This window comes from Psammomys obesus, unplaced genomic scaffold, assembly GCF_907164565.1.
Source record: "Psammomys obesus unplaced genomic scaffold, mPsaObe1.curated_primary_1811, whole genome shotgun sequence".
Classification (NCBI taxonomy): domain Eukaryota; kingdom Metazoa; phylum Chordata; class Mammalia; order Rodentia; family Muridae; genus Psammomys; species Psammomys obesus.
In genome coordinates, this window is record NW_026596034.1 from 23,427,838 (window position 1) to 23,441,145 (window position 13,308).

A 13,308-nucleotide genomic window follows, 5' to 3' on the forward strand; every position below is an offset into this window, starting at 1 on the left:
TCGCCCGCGGGCTTCTGGGAGGGAAAGGGCCTGGGTTGGGGGAGGGGCTGGCCCCTCGGCCTCCTCGGCCTCCGTAGTTCCCGTTGTGTGCAGTTCCCGTGCGTTGTGACTGGAGCGATACTTGATGGGGATTGAAGTCCGCACAGCTCGGGGGTGGGGGGGGGCGCGCTGCTTTGAAGCCACCGCCGCAGACGTGGGGAATATGAAAAATAAGCGCGTGCATGTTATTAGATGTTTTGCAAGTTGGGGAGAGCAGTGCAACTTTTTTTTTTTTTTTTGAGACACAGTCTCATCATATAGCCCTAGTTGGCCTGGAACGCAAGACAGACCAGACTGGCCTCTGCCTCGCAGTGCTGAGATTAAAGGATAGTGCCACAGTGGCCGGCCCTCCTTCCCCTTTTGAAAGCAAAGCAGAACAAAACCAAACCTTGGGTTTGTTCTGAGAAACAACTCAGGTCCTCCCCATTCTTCAACCGTACGGTCTCCCCAGCCCCCGGTAAAAATTTATTCTAAGACTAGTCAAGCAAAATTGCGCAGGCTAGCTTTGAACTCGCCTCAGAGATCGGCTGTAACAAAGCTTTGGAGCCACTCTCTGAAGCAGTTCTTGCTCCGTCAGTCGAAGCTGCCTGGTGATGCCAGACTGCTTGCTTTTCTTAGTAGGAGCAAAATTACCAGCCCCCACGTCCTGACAGTTCTGCTTGTTGTATAAACCTTGAGCAAGTTACTTCCCCATTTGTTTATTTATTCCCCTTTCTGTCAAGCGTACATAATAAGAGGTACCTCGTGGGAATTGTATTAAAATGAGTTGCATTACTATTTCTGGTTTCTGTAGCTCTGGTACAGCTTGTAAGAGTTCAACAGATACTTGTGCGTGTGTATTTTTAGATTCAAGGATAACTTTTAGACGTTGGGTCTCTCCTTCCATTATGTGGGTCCCAGGAATCGAACTCAGGTCATCAGGCTTGGTATCAAGCATCTTTATCCACTGAGCCGTTTTGTTGACCCTAACTAAGACAATATATGTATAAATTTTAGGAAGCCTCACTATCTTTTGGACCATCTAATGGCACTTAATGTTAGTTGTCCCTCCCTTAGCCATTTCTTCCATCCTTCTCCCCATTAAATCTCCCCACTCTAGTCTCCTCCCTCTCTTCATAACAGTGTGTTCTATTTCCCCTTCCTTGGGTCATTCCCCATGCACCCACCCCCGCCTCCAGTCCTCCATTGGGTACCTAATCTCTCTAGTTACCTGTACTGTGATACCCATAAGGAAGGCTTACAAGCTAACAACCACATTAAATATGTATTTAATATATAATAATAGTTCATATATTAATATATAATTATATGTTATATTATATTAATATATACTCTCGAGACTAGGCCTGCCTCTGCCTCTTGTGTGCTGGGATTAAAGACATGCACAACCAATGCCCAACAGATTTTTGTTCGTTTTCTTGATGTCTTTCTTTTTTTGTTCCTTAAATATTGTAGATACTAACCCTCTGTCAGGCATGTAATCAGTGCGATCTCTTCCCATTGTGTAGTCTGCTGCTTTGCCCCTGGGGCAGTGTCCTCTTCCATACAGAGGCTTTTAAGCTTCATGAGGTCCCGTTTATTACTTGCTAGTCTCACTGCCTATGCTATTGGTTAGATCCAGCACTCTTTTTCTTTTATTTTCTTTCTTTCTTTCTTTCTTTCTTTCTTTCTTTCTTTCTTTCTTTCTTTCCTTCCTTCCTTCCTTCCTTCCTTCCTTCTTTCTTTCTTTCTTTCTTTCTTTCTTTTTTGAGACAAGCTTTCTCTGTGTGACAGCCCTGGACGTCCTGGAACTCACTTTGTAAACCAGGGCTGGCCTTGAATTCTCAGACTTCTGCCTGCCTCTGCTGCCCAAGTGCTGGGAGTAAAGGTGTGCCCTGCCCAGCTAAGACCCAGCACTCCAGGGCAGGTGGATCTCTGTGTGTTTGAGGCCAGCCTGTTCCACACAGTGAGTTCCAGGTCAGTCAAAGCTACATAATGAGTCGCTGTCTAAAACAGGAGAGGAAAGGCTGGAGTCTGGGGTTGTAGCTCAAAGGTGGAATGCTTGTCTAGGATTCATGAGGCCTAAGTACTATCTCTAGCACTGCAGAAACAAAACTCCCCCTCCTTCCTTCCTTCTTTTCTTTTCTCTCCATACAACTAATATAAAGAGAGAGCACAAGTCTCAGCCAGATGTGGTGGCACACGCCTGTAACCCATCTTTTGGGTAGTATTTACAAGATTGAGGTGAGCCCAGGCTACCTTGTCAGATCTTGTCTCACAAACACGTGAAAACAAACTAAAATTCCTGTTAGTCCAGTGCTTGGAAGACAGAGACAGGAGGATTTGGAGTTCATGGTCAGCATGGACTACGTGAGACACTGTCTCAGAAGAAAGACAGAGGAGGGAGACAGGGAAGAAAGAAAGAAAGAGAGATAGAGAAAGAAAGAAAGAAAGAAAGAAAGAAAGAAAGAAAGAAAGAAAGGAAGAAAGGAAGGAAGGAAGAAAAAAGAGTGAAGGAAGGGAGGGAGGAAGAAAGAAAATTGAGCGAAAGAAGGGGAAAAGAAAACAAGAAAAACTCAAAAAATATAGGGTGTTATCTTGGTAGTAAGTGGTGTTGGGATGATATTTTTGTACATTGTATAATGATTGTCTTTGTATATTCAAATGCTGATTTCTGTACCAGCAGAGAGCTGAGTATAGACTTTGGTATTGTTAAGAATCACCTGTCTCAATGTTTTGTAAACACTCCTGTAGGTGTACTTTTAGAAAACTCTTTTATTTACATTTATTTTATCTTTTTCTCCCTACTCCACCTGAATCCCTTCCAACACCTCAACACCTGGCAGGAGAAAGGGTTAATGGGGGAGGGGTGCCATTCTCTTAGCTGCCTCCTGCTGGTTAGGGTCTTTGGGTTCCTTGGAGCCAGTCTAATCCTCATTTCAGGAGATCTCCAACTTCTTGTCTTACAAAAGCAACCAGGAGCAGCAAGGGGAAGCAGGAGCAGCCTTGTTCTTTTGCTCGGCCACACTCTCTGGGCTCTGGCATTTATTCTCTCTCCAGAGTTCTCAGATTCAAACTAACTGCAGCTGGCAAAGAGCTCCTCTCCTAGAGGCATGAGGCAGATTCTTTGCTGCTGTGGACCCTCTGAATCAGTCCCACATCCCACACTCAAGATCAAAACAAAAACATGTTTACATCCACAACACACTCCCTTCCTTCAACACCTTCTGATTGGCTTAATAAAGAGCTGAGTGGCCAATAGCGAAGCCAGGAGAAGGCTGGACTTCCAGGAGAGATAGGAACTCTGGGACAAAAATCAAGCATGGGAAGATTGGACCACTGGTCATGGAGGAAGAAAGAGGTGCTGGGCCTAGGAATGCTAACGAGCCACCTGGCAGAATGTAGGTTAATATAAACAGGACAATTTAAGTTAAGAGCTAGTTGGGGAACAGGCTGAAGCTAAGGCCACTCTTAAATAATTAATAAAAAAGTCTCCATGGCATTATTTAGGAGCTGGTAGTCCGAAGAAAGTCCGGTGACAGTTGTCACCCAATGGTTATAAAGTTGCTTGCCTAGCTAAAAAAAAAGGGGGGGGGGGAGTACACAGATTTTGTTTTGTTTTAGGCAATGTCTCACTACGTAGCCCTGGAACTTGCTCTATAAACCAGGTTGTCTTTGAACCCGCAGAGATCTTTCTGCCATTGCCTTCCACGTGCTGGATTAAAGGAGTGAGGCACCCCGCTCAGCTAAATCTGAAGTGCACGTCTTCGTGGGAATTCCCATTTTTCATTTATTCCTTTTAAACAGGTGTAATGGAAGACAGGCTGACCTCAAACCTCAGCGCCTCCCAGGCCTCCATCTCCCAAACGCTGATATTCCAGAACGCCTGGCACTGTTCTGGTTTCTGTTGACAGTCTCAGTGCCACAGGATTGAACCAAGGTACCCTACACGAATACGCGGACAACCATTAGGACGACTACTTTGCTTCGTGAGCTCCAGTGTTCTCCAGCAGGGGGCAGAGTGGTGTAGGGAAAAGGCCACTGTTGCCGGGTTACGAGCAGGCCAGGCCTGCTTTCCTGGCTTGGGTAAGAACTTAAGCTTTGGGAATCTAATTTTTCCTCCTGTACTTGAGAGTCAGGGAGGCAGAGGCAGGCGGGTCGAGCCTCGTCTACAAAGCGAGTCCAGAACAGCCAAGACTACACAGAGAAACCCTGTCTTGAACAAAACCAAAAAAAAAAAAAAAGCTTGTTTTTGGTTTTACCGAGGTCTATGTAATGTAAGGGCATGTGTGGATGTGTGTTTGTGCGTGTGCACAGTGTGTGTGTGGGCCTGACGTTGACATAGGTATGTTTCTTCTACTTTTATTTTTTTGTTTTGGAAACAGGGTCTCACTAGGTAGCCCTGGCTGGCCTGGAACTCTCGATGTAGACTAGGCAATATTCTAACCCACAGACATCTGCCTGTCTCTGCCTCTCAAGTGCTGAGATGAAAGGCTGGTGTCCCAGCTCCAGCATGGTTTGAAAAGTTAATAGCACCCATTGTCTGGGAAGGTGCTGTAGAGTAGGTGCTTTCAGTGCCAGTGATGATGGGAGTGTCAATCAATACAACCTTTAAGGAGAGAAATTCATGAAACAAAACAACAACAAAAGCCATAATGAACCATACGAATTCCATTTTTAGAAATTATTCCTGAAGGAAGAATCACAAATGAACACCACAATTTAAGGGTTTCCACCAGGGATTACTTATAATTTAGAAAAAAAAGAAACAAAAAACAACAAAAAAAAATTCTGATAATAGAGTTATTATGTAAATTATGGTGTGTATAATACTTAGGAATCTTATTCTGTGGTTTAAAAAAATGGCACCCCTGTCAAAATAACTAAATAAATAAGTAAGGTGCCCCACAATTATCTCATGTTCAAGATATAAAGGAAGGAAAAAGAATAGAACAACAGAAATATTTATTATATAAACTCTTTCTGGACCATGGGCTACCGGTGCATGCCTGTAATCCGAGCTGAGGCTGAAGCAGGAGGATCCCGAGTTCCTAGGCTAGGCTGGCTACAGCGCTTGTTCAGCCTGAGCCTGAGCAACTTAGGATGACATTCCGTTAAAATGAAGGAACAAACAAACACGAAAAATGGCGTGGGGACAGCAGGATGGTGTTTGTGGGCAGTTATGATGGCAGTGATTCAATCTGTGGGTCCCAGAAGGTAGCAGGAGAGAATCAACTTGAGCTCTGTCCTCTCCTCGGACTTCACACACACACACACACACACACACACACACACACACACACACACGGGCATTGGGAGTGGGAGAGAATGCCACATTCCTGTTATTCCAGCACTTGGACGGCATAATTGCCATAGTCTGCTCTATGTATCAAGTTTGGGGCCAAATAGGCACACACAGTGAAATTGCATCAAGAAGACCAAAGGAAAAAAAAGTGGGGCTGGAGAGATGGCTCTGCTGTTAGGAGTGTGTAACGCTCTTTCAGAGTGTTAGGCTCATTTTCTAGAACCCGGAATTCTACCTCCAGGGTGTTCAATAACTCTTCTTGCCTCCTCTGGCTTTGTGCACATGGTACACATTCACACATCCTCACAGACAGATAAATTAGTAAGTAAATAAAACTTCTTTTAAAAGCCAAATAAATAAATAAAACACAAAACACCAGGTGGTAGTACACACACTTCAAATCCCAGCACTTGGGAGGCAGAGGCACACAGATCTCTGTGTTTGAGGCCATGGATCCAGACCGTGGATCAGTGCTAAAAAGAATAGAACTCAGTTAGGTGTGATGGTGTATGCCTTGAATTCCAGCACTTGCAAGACCGAGGTAGGTAGATCTCTGTGAGTTTGAGGCCAGCCTGGTCTACGAGCGAATCCAGGGTAGCCAAGGCTCCACAGAGAGACCCTGTCTCAAAAAACACAAAAATTAAAAAAGATGTTTTAATAACAAGGAGCTTTTTCCGACAGTGGGACAAGTCAGTTCCTGGCAGCATGCCCTAGAACTTCAAAGAAGAAGATGGACATCAAAGAAAACCTCCATGTGGAGTTTGCATCAAATGTAGCAAAGGTAGACAGCAAGCAAAAAACTGTCCTTGCCTCCACTGCTGACAGCACGCTACCCACGCTGTGGACAAGCAGGACATAAAGGAAGTTGACTGACAAACTCTGTCAAGATAAGGTAGGCCAGCCCTTCATGATTCCAGCTTCACAGATGAGTCTGTCGGGTACTCCTTGTTACCAGACACGAAAAGGAATGTACAGTTTATGAAGGCTGAGAGACATAAAAGTCTTATGTTATAAAGGAGTTAAGAAAATGTTTTACAGTCTAAAAAGGTATTTTTAGGTTGGTAAATATAAGTTATAAATTATAGGAAAGAAGGATATAAAAGCTTAAGTAATGATAGGAAATAATTTAAGTACAAAACTTCGGACTCACTAAGGTAGATAACAAAGTACTTTCTCCAAGGTTGCCAAATACAGATGGACTGGACCTTGTAGGTATAGAGTTTATTGATGTTACAGAAAGAGCCTTTTATTGGCCTAAAAGGGGGAGATGTTGGGTTAATCTCTTGTCTACTGTGTAAAGGTTGCATTATTCAGATGCTGATTTCTGCACCAGCACAGAGCTGAGTACAGACCAAACTTCTGTATTATTCTTATGGATGCATCATATTTTATGAACACTCCTTTCAACACCCCTGATTGGTTTAATAAAGAGGTAAGGCAGGAGAGTAAAGGTGAGCAGAGATGGGAAACACTTCGGAAGAATCAGGTGGGGCGTTTGTCAGTCAGACACGGAAGAAAGAAACAGATGCCAGGACTGAGATCCTGAGAGGTAACAAGCCATAGGGCTGAGCACTCAGGGAGGCAGAGGCAGGCGGATCTCTGTGAATTCGGGGTAATGAGCCCTGTGGAAAAATGTAGATTAGTTAATTTAAGTTACAAGAGCTATTTGGGAACAAGCCTAAGCCAAGGCCAAGCTTTCATAATTAATAAAAAAGTCTCCATATCGTTACTTGGGCAGCTGGTGGGTCAAGACAGTCTGGCAATAATCGGCACCCAACGTTATAGCTGGGGGCCAGCCTGTGGCCCTACTCAGTAATGACATCTGGTTCCGTAGGACCGGAACCTCCATGTGCTCTAGCAGTTAATCAATGGAGTAGATTTTGGGTGGCTCAACTCAAAATGCTGGCTCTGGGCCCAGATGCAAGCCAAGTTGGTCAGCCCAGGCCTTTCAAGGGCCTTCCAGCACAGCAGAAACTTAAAAAGAAGGAGAAGGAGGAGGAAGAGGCAGCACATACCTTTGATCTCAGCACTCAGGAAGCAGAGGCAGGCAGATTTCTGTAAGTTTGAGGCCAGCCTGGTCTACAGAGAGAGTTCTAGAACAGCCAGGGCTACACAGAGAAACCCTGTCTCAAAGAACAAAACAAACAAACCAAACCATTAGAAGGAGCTCTAGAGAGACATCTCAGCCACTGGGAAACGGGTTCCTTTCCGTGAGGGCCCACATGATAACATGGTCCTCATCAGCAACCCCAGTTCCAGGGATCTGACAGCCCCTGTGTGCTTGGTGCAGACATACAGGTAGGCAGCACATGCAGAGACACACAAATAAAAAATTTAAAGACTGGGAATGTAGCTCAGGTGAGAGAGTCCTTGCACAGCACGCATGAGTTCTAGGCCTGGAGAAGACTGGACATGGGGGCACTCTATTTTTAAATCCAAATATAATTTAATTATTGAGAGACCAAATCTCACCATGTAGCCATTGTTTTTGGGTCCTGGGGTTAGAACCCTGGACCTTGAACATGCTAAGCATAATCTCTACCAGCAAATCACATCCCTCCATCCAAGTCTGATTTTAAATTCAAACCTGTTTGATAGCAGTAAGATAAAATGACAAAAGATTTGATTAGTTTCCTCTGTTTCTGAAGTTCATATAAACAGAATCTCATACTGAGTGCTCCTCTGGCTTCTTTTGTACATTGTCTTGAAGATCTCTGGACACTGTTCCTTTTTATAGCTGAGTACTGTGTTTCATTGTATGAAAACCCACAATTTGCCCAGCCATTCTCCCACTGATAGACATTTGGATTGCTGCCAGTTTTGGACAATTAGGAAGAAGGCTGCTGTGAAGATGCTAATTCAAGTTTAAAGAAAAAAAAGTAGAAGTAAAACTTTTAGATGTTAAGTGTTGACTGCTCATGGGGAGGGGTACATGCTTTTAGGTGTCAGTTTCTTTTCTTTATTGTGGAAAAAAAAAAAAGAAAAGAAAACAAGGTCAACAAAATCATCTCCTAAAATATTTACACCACCCAAGACTTCTCTGTGCCCTTTACATTTTAGCCTAGTGACAGTGTGGTGAGAATGAGGCTGTGTTTGTTGAAAGTGTCTTCTATCTGGGTCTAGATGGAAGACATTTAAGAGCATGTTCGGTTCATCAGGTTCAGTTCCCAGCACCCACACAGCAGCTCACATTTGTCTGTCACTCCAGCCCCAGGGGATCCAACACCCTCACACAGACATACATGTAAGCAAAACACCATTCATAAAAATAAACAAATCACTTAAGATTATTTTTTAAAAAGAATCTAAATCCCTTCTATCAATCACTCTGTAATTTATCTTTAAAACTTGAGCTTTAAATATATATAGTTTGTGTGTGCACTCTTTCCTTGTAAGTAGAGGTGGCTATGGAGGTTAAAAAGGATGCTGGCGAGCTGGAGAAATGGCTTGGAGGTTAAGAGCACTGGCTGTTCTTCCAGAGGTCCTGAGTTCAATTCCCAGCAACCACATGGTGGCTCACAACCATCTATAATGAGATCTGGTGCCCTCTTCTGGTGTGCAGGTGTATAAGCAGGCAGAACACTGTATATATAATAAATAAATAAATTAAAAAAAAAAAAAAAAAAGAAAGGATGCTGGCTCCCCTGGTGCTAGAGTTACAGGCCTTGTGAGCTGCCCAGTGAGGCATTTGCAAGAGTACTCTGTGATCTTTTAACTGTTGAGAGCACCTCTCCAGGCCTTCTGTGGGTTATCTTTTATTCTCTTAAAAAAAAAAAAAAGGTTCATTAGTTGTATGTCATGGCACACACATATAATCCCTCTGCCTAGCAGAGAAAGGAGGCTAACTAGAAGTTCAAGGTCAGCCTGGACTGCATAGTCAGACTGTCTCAAAAAAACAAAGATAAAAACAAAAAAAACAAAAACACATGGCTCAGTGGTTAGGAGCGGCTTGTTGCTCCTTAAAACGACCTGATTTTGACTCCCAGAAAATCCACATGGTGGCTCACAGCCATCCCTAAGTTTAGTTCCTGGGATCCAACACCTTCTTCCGACCTCGAGAGTATCAGGCAAGCACACTGTATACATATAAACATGCAGGCAAGAACACTCATACACATAGAAATACAACAAACAAATAGAGAGATAATAATAATAATAATAAATAGGTCAGATGTGGTGGCACATACCTTTTTAAAATTTCTTTTTTTCAGGGCTCAGAGGTTAAGAGCACTGGCTGTTTTTCCAGAGGTCCTGAGTTCAATTCCTAGCAACTACATGGTGGCTCACAACCATCTATAATGAGATCTGGTGCCCTCTTTTGGCATGCAGGCAGAATACTGTGTAAATAATAAATCTTAATTTTTTTTTCTTTTTTCATTGAAATTTCTTTTCATACACTACGTTTTCACTATGTTTTCCCTTTCCTCATTTCCTTCCAGGTCCTTCCCACCTCCCTACTTTTTTTTTTTTTTTCTCTTTCTCTTTCACAAACAAACAAAAATCCAAGAAACAAAAACAAAACTCCCCACAAACAAGGAGAAGACCAGTAAGTCAAACAAACAAACAAAAAAACCAAAGCTAAAACAAAGTAAAATGAAACAAAAAAGTTCACAAAAATAGCATTGAGTTTGCGTTTCCAGGACGGGACCCGCTCTTGAGTGTGACTATATACCAAGTAGGGCTCCCCTAGAGAAAACTGATTTTCCTTTTCCAGACGGTATCAACTGCAGATAGCTTCTCGGGTTAGGGGTGGGACTCTGTCCATGGCCTCCTCTCCGGACCCTGTCTGGCTTGTGCAGGTGCAGGCCTTTAACCCCAACGCTCTGAGAGAGACAAGTGGGTCAAGTGAACTTGAAGCCAGGGCAGCCTGGTCTACGGAGAGAGAACTTGTCTCAAAAACCCAACCAACCAACCAAAAAAACAAAAAACTAACAATAAATGGGGGCTGGAGAGATGGTTCAGTGTTTAAGAGCATTTCCTGCTCTCACAGAGAACCTGAGTTCAGTTCCCAGCATCCTCTGTGGGTGGGTCACATCTGCCTATGACTTCAGCACCCACCAATGAGAAGCAGCCTCTGGCTTCCACGGTCGTCTCCACAGCACCACGATCATGAGCATATAGCCACACGCAGACACATACATACAAACACACAATTAAAAATAATAAAGTTAACAAACCGAGTGTTTGTCTGTGTGTGTTTGCATGTGTGTGTATCTGTGTTTGTATGTATGTACTAGTGTGCATACAGGTATGTATGGAGGACAGTTCCAGGAGCCAAAAGGAACTCTCACTGGCCTGGAGCTCACTAACTAGGCCACCACGCTGCCAGCCTTGGGAATCCACCTGTTTTTGCTTTCTCAGCACCGGGATTGCAATCACACCCAACTTTTTACAAGGGTTTTGAGGACCTTATTCAAGTCCTTGCAAATGCAAGGCAAGTACTTGACTAACTGTTCCTCTAGACTTCAAATTATAGAGTTTGAACTTTCACAGTCCAAAAAAAAAGAAAAGATGATGATGATGATGGTGACGGAGAATGAATGTGTGGTGTGTGTGCGGGTCAGAGGATGTCTTTCAGGAGTCAGTTCTCTCATTCCATCAGGTACTGAAAGTCGCATTGTTAGTCTTTGTGTGGCAGGTGATTTTACCAGGTAAGCAGTCTCTCTCTCTCCCTCTCCCCCCTCACCTCCGCACAAGACTCAAAATGTAGCCAGGCATGGCCAGGAACTCACTATAAGGAACAGGCTGAACTCAGAGACCTGCCCGCCTCTGCCTCAAAAGACAGGGTCCAGGCGGCCTTCACTGGCCTCAAACTCACTGGCGGCCAAGGATGGCCATGGGTTTCCCCATCATCTTGCTTGCACCTCCAGGCTGATGGGATTCCAGGCATGCATCACCACGCTGCTTTTCTGCAGTTCTGCAGATGAAACCCTGGGGCTCTCTTTACACTTGCCAGGGCAAACATTCCATCATTAGAGCGACAGCCCCTGTTGGTAACCTTTCAGCTAATCTAACTTTGACGTTTGAGAACGGCATAAAATAGGGCTCAGATGTACTCTATTTCTGTGTGGCATGGAACTCATAGCCCTTCATCAAAAAAAAAAAAAAAAAAAAAAAATCCGGGGCTGGAGACATAAAATAAAAATAAATACATTAAAAAAAATCCCCTTTTGGGCTGAGAGACGGCTCAGAGTTTAAGAACACACACTGTTCTTGCAAAAGACCTGGGTTCAGTTCCCAGCACCCACATGGTGCCTCAACTGCCTGCAAATCCAGTTCTGGGTGGTCTGACACTTTCTGGTTTCCATGGATATCTGCTCACATGATACACATCAACTCATGTACGAATACTCAGTGTACACATAAAAAAACAAAACAAAACAAACAAACAAAAACCCCTGAGTTTGAGGCCAGCCTGGTCTACAGACCAAGTTCCAGGACAGCCGAGGCTACACAGAGAAACCCAAAAACCCAAAACCAAACCAACCAAAAACAAAACCAAAAACCCCACAACCAACCAAAACAAACACCTCCAAAAAACCAAGGCCCCTCATTTTCTGAAGTGTCACCCTTGTTATGTAGACCCGTTTCTAGGGCTACAGAAAATTGAAAGGTAATTGAGTGTGTGGGGGAGAGGGAGGAGCATGAAGACCACATGACTAAACAATTGTTGGGTCTTCAGTCATTTAACTTCCTTGGGTCCCTGTGATGGTGGGAGATCAAACAGGATGGCACCGAAAAACCCCTGGACATTCTGACCCAGGAGGACTCAGGCAGCAGCAGTAGTATTTTTTTTCCTCTTGTTGCTATATTTCAGGTGTCACAGAGTACATGGAAACAACACCCACTTGGGGCAGGAAATGCCAGGGAAAGAGCCCAGAGGACGTGACATTTGGGTGGGTCGCGAGTGACGGTGAAATCTGTCATCTCTTTTTATGACTGCAACCTGCTGTCTGCGGCCCATTTCCCACCCGGGTTTCAGCTACGTTACCGTCTTATCTGATTTAGGAGGGCCCAGAGGGACTGTGCCCCGCCCCCTCCCAGCCCCTGTCCTCTGAAGACCCAGAGCTGGTGCTGGCTCTGTCCGTTGGACTCAGACGGACTTCCCCGAGGCCTGGGCTGGGCCTTTCAATTTTTCTGTAACTGTAGTGCCTGCCACAGGATTCCTGAGTTTCACCCACACACGGCTCCCTCCCCGAGCCCCAGCTGGCTGCCAACACCCACACCAGCAAACTCAGCCCGGGCAATGCACTGCCACCCTTGGCTGTGTCGAAATTCACACCACGCCACCCCCCCACCCCCCCACCCCCCACAGCTCAGTCTCTGCTCTGGGAGAAGAGCGCAGGGTCTTGCGCTGTGCAGACACCCTGATAAGCGTCTGGTGAATAACCAGTGAGTAACCCCAGTAGACCAGAAAACAGGAGCTGCCGCGCAGCACCGAACAGAGGAGGGCGGCAGGGCGGCGGCTCCCGGGGAGAATCCTGCCTCCTTCCCCCGCTGGGGACACGGAAAGCAGCTATGGGACGTTCTGCTCTCGATGCCCCAGCAGGTTTGGAAATGAGAGCATTACTAAACAGCTGGCCCCAGTCTGCGTTAAAAGGATGAAAGGGAGCCAGGTGTGCGAACCCTGCCTGTAGAGCCAGCACTTGGGAAGACAGGCGGCAGTGTGAGGCAATCCAGGGCTACATACGAGAACCGTGTGTGTGTGTGTGTGTGTGTGTGTGTGTGTGTGTGTGTGTGTTTAATGGGTATGTGGATCACACATGTGCCTGTATGCACATATAGCTCACAGTCTCACACACAGAGAGAAAAAGAAAGAATTATTAAGGACAATCAGCAGAGGAAAATGGAATAGATACGGGGAAAAGTTTGCTGTGTCTTTATGTCTTTCCACGGTGTTAAAACTTTAGACTCATAAATTGCTACTTTTTTTATTTTATTTTTATTTATTTATTTTTAGCCGTGGTGCATCTCCAGCTTTCGGG

At 44.8% G+C, this 13,308-nt stretch overlaps 1 long non-coding RNA gene across 1 annotated transcript; it reads left to right on the forward strand.

The window, feature by feature from the left end:
* Nucleotides 1–3,349: 3,349 nt before the first annotated feature.
* LOC129686741 (uncharacterized) lies at nucleotides 3,350–9,601 on the forward strand. Its single transcript, XR_008721691.1, has 4 exons — nucleotides 3,350–3,419; nucleotides 3,826–3,958; nucleotides 6,005–6,215; nucleotides 9,535–9,601. It is a non-coding gene; the product is annotated as an uncharacterized LOC129686741 (long non-coding RNA).
* Nucleotides 9,602–13,308: the final 3,707 nt, after the last annotated feature.